At 36.6% G+C, this 5856-nt stretch overlaps 1 long non-coding RNA gene across 1 annotated transcript; it reads left to right on the plus strand.

The window, feature by feature from the left end:
- Positions 1-3048, plus strand: LOC118167309. Its single transcript, XR_004751095.1, has 2 exons — positions 1-979; positions 1131-3048. It is a non-coding gene; the product is annotated as an uncharacterized LOC118167309 (long non-coding RNA).
- Positions 3049-5856: the final 2808 nt, after the last annotated feature.

The raw sequence follows: 5856 nt of genomic DNA on the forward strand, positions 1-5856 counted from the left end.
AGCAAAATCTCAAGAACTCAAACTTTCTAGGGTTTTGTGGCAATTCGGTTTTGGCTGTAGAAAACCAGCAAAACACCCTGACTGGTGTGAAATAATTCATCTCTTGTGTACATCTTAAAACAGGAAGATGCTGTCTTGGAACAGAAGAGCTCTCAGTATCCTCTAAAGATTGTCTTACAACCTCAGTAACAAGGAGGCTTGGGTTTTTAGTAAGTTGTTTTCATATTTAAAATTTCTGAACTCTATTGATTTAGATTTCTGAAATTATATTTTGTGCACAGTTGATGGAGATGCTGCAAGACTGATGTTTAATCAGCATCACTGACGGATCAGATCAGCTTGTTTTTACATGGATTTTCTTCCTGATGACCACAGTTAACTATGGGTCTTTTTTAAAATGACTGTAAAGTACTGATTGCATGGTTATGGAGGCACATTACTAGAAGCAATGCCAACATTTTACAACATTTTACAGTTGTGCAGATTCACGGCATCTAATCTACTGGTAGTGGTTTGTTGGTTTAGTTTAATTTTAAAGTTGAAACCTGACATGATGCTTTAATGGTTCAGTAGAGGGAGTTATTTTGTTCTTTTAAACATTATTTATGCCCTAAGAGAATTGCTGGGCTGAGAATCACATTCTTCCCATTGCTTCACTGTGGCAACATTTCAGATTTGACTGTAAGGATGCAGCAGCACTGGATGAGAAACATTCAATTTCTGTATCTGCTCCCATGCAACCAGTCTTCTGTGACAAATGCAAATTCTCAGTAAGAATATTTACTCAAAGATTAAAACTCTATTAGATGCTTTGATTAGACGCTTTGCAAATAGACCACAGTATACAAATCATGGGGTAATAAATATAATATCTGTTCCTCCTGAATTTGGCCTTGGGTTGGCATTGTATCTTATTTCAAGTGTTCTACAAGTACTGTAGCTGCAAAGTGGTTGATAGCTAAGATCTTCTTTTTGGAGGGTAAGTTATGCAAAAGTAAATGAGTCGATACTATATATCTATTGTTTAGATACTAAATGCTGACAGTCCTTTACGGTAACTTCCAATAGTTACATTTCTCTGCAATCGTAATTGATAAGATTAATTTTCTTTATTCCGTTTCTTTTCTCAGGTAGCTTCCAAGGAATGGCACAAGTAATGGCAAGAAGAAAGAAGTTGGTGATTTTGCTCCCAGGACATATGTGAATCCAAATATTTGTGTAAAGAGCCTATGGAGGGGGGGATGAGGAATATATATATATATATATACACACACACATATATATTTGTGTATATCTTAGAAGAAATAGATCTTTCAAGACACAAAAGATTCAAATCAAATATAAATCCTATACTTTATTTTATATATATATACACATATATAGGTATAAATATAAACATGGGTGTATATATACATGGTCTGTGGCTCTGATGCTTTTCAGCAGTTCCCTTTAGTGGAGATGCAGTGCACTTCCCATTGGGTGCATCATGACACTGGACCTGGGGCTATCTGCCTGATAACATGCTTGGCAGAGGAGGAAACTAAGACACCAAAAGCTTTCACCAAGGCAAAAGTTCTGGTGGGGATGAGCCCCTGTTGTCCCTGAGGTAAGAGGCAACCCTCTGGATACAATGCAGTGAGGCTGGAGGATCTGCTGTCTAGTTGGCTCCACCTTCTTGTGAAATGGCTTAAATGACAACATAAGGCACTGAACGATTTGACTGTCAAGTTGAGATACCATAGCTACTTTAGCCATTAAATTAAGATGGAAGTCAAAGAACCTAAAGAAAGGAAGATGGGTTTCCTTATCTATAGCCTAGGGAAAAAGGTAAGACTCTTCACCAGGCACTTAGAGGTACTCTAGTTTAGGCATCTGAAAGTGGAATAAGGTGAACGTCTGTGTAGTTTGCCAAGGGTACATATGATTGCCATGTAAAAAAAAATCTTTTTATGACCTTTTGAAACAGCTTCCCCATTTGCAAGGTGTGTTGGGAAACACAAGTACAAAAAGCAGTTGAAATGCTGGTCATTACTTCTGTTGCTGTTTTTTTCTGAGGTAGGATTTTTTCCTTGTGTTTCTTAAGCATTCAGTGATTGTCTTTGAGGATTGTAATGGAAATTATCTTCACTGATGATCTTCAAATAAAAGAAATACATGATTTGGTGGTGCTACTTGAAGGTTGTGTTGTGTCTGTCGCACACCTGTGATATCACTGACAACTGTGGACAGTGACAGCACACTCAGATTGTGTGAGATGTAAACAAGTTCTGCAATACACTCCTCATTTCTCTTGTAGCTTTCCCAGACTTTTGCTTTGGGAGAAAGGGTAAAACAGACCACATTTTCTATTCTATAGGAAGAAAGTGAAGGGTTACATGCACAGCTGTATGAAGCAATGAGAAGTGATGAGCAGCTCTCAGAGTGGGGGTGAGATGCATTTCACCAGGGGAAGCTGTAGGAAATGGCTTCCCTTCTTCCTCCAAGAGAAAGACTTCTTCTGAGTAAGTAAACTTCTGCAGATTGTTGTGGGTTTTGACTCAGCATCACGTTCAGTCTTACCTGTTATCTTTAGTGTGGACTGTAAAGTGTTCAGTCTTCAAGATTGATTCAACTAAAGGGCAGAACACAGTTATGGAAAAGTAATGTAACATTAAAGAGCTAAGAGTTGACTGAAGGAAGTGTGTGAACAGAGTATTTGTTCGTGGTTATAGGGTTATGGAGGAGTTACTGTTATTTATTGCTTCAGCAGATCTTCGGTAAGTTTACGTTTACTGGAAATCTCCCTCCTCATTATCTGTAAAAGGAGGGAAAATGTGATAAAAACTGTCTGAGTTATTTCTTCCCAATTTGTGAGTGCTACTTTACCTAACAAGTGACTGGAACAGAGGGATGTCAGCTGCTAGGGGAACTGCTTATCCCATGGCATGGCTGGGAGTGTTTGAGGAGGGGAGGCTGCAGAGGGTCATGGATGGAAAGGGTAAGAAACTTGCTGAGGTCCTGCAACAAAGCAGCACTAAGCTTTGCCTTTCTGTGGTTTAAAAAAATAATTTCTAGCAACTCAGAGGAAGCACAGAGTTAGCTGACAGCGGTTAAGGAGACAGCCAGCAAGGGGAGGGAGATTGACGTATACATCATTCTAGTTTAAATTCTCTTTACTATTATCTATTTAGAAGGCCAATTATTTTAGTGTATATATGTATATTTAAAAGTGTCTGGCTTTTGTGTTTAAAAATTTTTTAATAATCTTAAATGATATTGCTTTAAGGAGTGGTATTTTTATATTCATCTCAAAGCTTAGGCTGCCTTTTATTCCTTTTAAAGAAGTGTGATATCCATTTTAGAATGGAGGGATCTGAGACAAATACCAGTTGAATTGCGTTGTAGCACAGGTAGAAAGTAATCTTTCTTCTTTTTCCTTTTACTGTGTGAATGCTTTACTTACTTCTAGGCCCCAATATATACGGTATAAATGCCCTACACTATATCATTAATTTTGTATTGACATCAGTTTTTTTTGGTTTGTTTGTTTGTTTTAAGAAATATTTGGAAACAGTAATATCTAAGCTGTGTCCATACTCTTGGCATTAAATAAATCTCCTCTCATTGCTGATGAATCATTTTTATCAAAAAGGTGTTATTTCTTTATTATTTTATATTACTGTTCAAGATTGAAAAAATTCTTCGAGTACCTTGAGTTCCCTTCCTTTAATTAAGGTCAAATACATCCCTATAATATATTTCTTCAAGCAACTGCTTCCTCAACAGTGTATTAGTAACACAGAACAGAACAGTATGTTTTAGAATCAGTTTTTAAAATTCAGCATGGCTCTCTCAATTAAAAAAAGAACACAAAATCAAAATAAATATTTCCTAACTCTAGCATTCAAATGCAAAGATGTACTCTCTTGCTAGTGTTAGCAACTGAAACATTGCTGCGTTCTTACAGTTTATGGGAACTGAAGAGCAAAGCTAACATAAAAGCTGCATGTTTATTTTCATGTTTCTTTTTTTTTTTTTTTTTCCAAAATAGAAGGGCTGAGGATGAGAAATATAAATGCTGAAGAGTGTGCATGTGATTAAGAAGAGTATATGTATTTTAATTCGTAATATTGTTATATTTAATAATAAATATGAGGAGGTCATTGGAAGTAAATCTTGCATAACCAGAATAGTTTAAGAGTTCAAATGTTTCTTTGGTATTTAGCCTCATTACATCATCACTGCTAGCAAATAGTTCTAATGTCAAGGAAATATAGAGACAAACTTATGTGTAGAAGCAACAAAATACAACAAAATTCTCTTTGGCCAACTAATAATGCATATCTAATGAGATACCACTGGACATTCTGATTTTTTGGTCCTCTATTATTGGCACAATTGTTTAAGTGATGCTCTCTGAGGTGTCAGAAGTTTGGCTCTCAGAGTTATTTTCTGAAGACAAAGTATAAAAGCTTCAGCATTATCTCATCATAGAAAAATACTTTTGCAACAGATTAAAAGTTACTAATTGTCACTAATAAAATATTTTCATCAATGTTCTGACTCTTAAGTTAGGAGAGATGAATTGTATGGATAAGTTAATATATGTATATATGTATATATATATGTTATATACATATATAACATGTATATATGTTACTCTAGAAAGTAATGTATAAGCCAGTAAGATTTTGCTATTGTCACTGTCCATCTGAGTTAAGACAGAAATGACAAGGACAAAGTTCTGTAGGGAAGAACAGGATTTACTTTCATAGCATTTTTAAGCGGAAAATAAAAATTCAGTGGTTTTTGTGAAATATCAGAAGGAACCGTATTTTCATTATAGTTACAGACTTTAAGGATTTGGGGGGCTGCTGATTTAAACTATTCTGTTCTAATTAAGTTTGTAAGGATTAAAAATGTCCCAGTCAATAAAGGAGAATGAGCAGTGTTCAGAGGTCTATGGTTACTGAACTGTGAGAAAAGGGACCTTCTCTGTAACTAAAATATGAGGAGAAAGCTAGCTACAGAAAATAGATTGTAAAAGGATTTGGGTGCAGGTAACGTGTGGTTGGTACGATGCAAAGGAAAGACTTGTCTCTGCTGCAGATAGTGGGCATGCTGGGTTAGGTAATATCATTACATACCAGTCTGATGCAATCATGCCATTTGTGCTGGACAATATATTTGTACTTTATTAGAATCATGTTTTTGAGGTACAGGATATCTAACACCACCAAAGCTGTTTGGTGCCTCCTTGAGATCCTACTTTTTTGTTTCATTGGTTGCTTCCCAGCCTTGTGATGCCAGCTCATGTTGGTTTTGCCTTCTACTGCACTTCTCTTGTCAGAGGTGAGGTCTCCTGAGCTTCTAGCTCTGGTGATGATCAGTAGGTGGATGTGTAGACAGACAGACAAACAGACAGATGGTGTTCTCATTTTCCCTTCTTCCTGCTGAGAGCTGCAGGTGTTCTTCATGAGGTCAAGAATTTCTGCATGTCCTGAGTCAGAAATGGTGCCAGGTGGGGAAGACTGTGGCTTAAAGGGAAAGAGCACATCCTGGTATTGGGCACATGTCTTAGGAAGCTGGAAAATATGGTTCTCCACACAGTGAGCACCTGTAGGAAACTGGGTGTGAAAGTCAAATGGAAATTGATGTAGGAGGAGAAAGAGATTTGCAACCTACATCCTTGTTCTACAGCCTACGTTCCTATGTTCTAAAAAAAAAAAAAAAAAAAAAAAAAAAAAGTATTGGGCTACCTGATATGATAGTGATACTTTATTTAACAGAGTCCAGAATCACATTTAAACACCCAATACTGCTACAGCTGGCTCTGTCTTCTTAAACACTTAAAAAAAAAAAAAAAAGGGGGGGGGG

Source organism: Oxyura jamaicensis, chromosome 5 (assembly GCF_011077185.1).
Source record: "Oxyura jamaicensis isolate SHBP4307 breed ruddy duck chromosome 5, BPBGC_Ojam_1.0, whole genome shotgun sequence".
Taxonomy (NCBI): Eukaryota; Metazoa; Chordata; class Aves; order Anseriformes; family Anatidae; genus Oxyura; species Oxyura jamaicensis.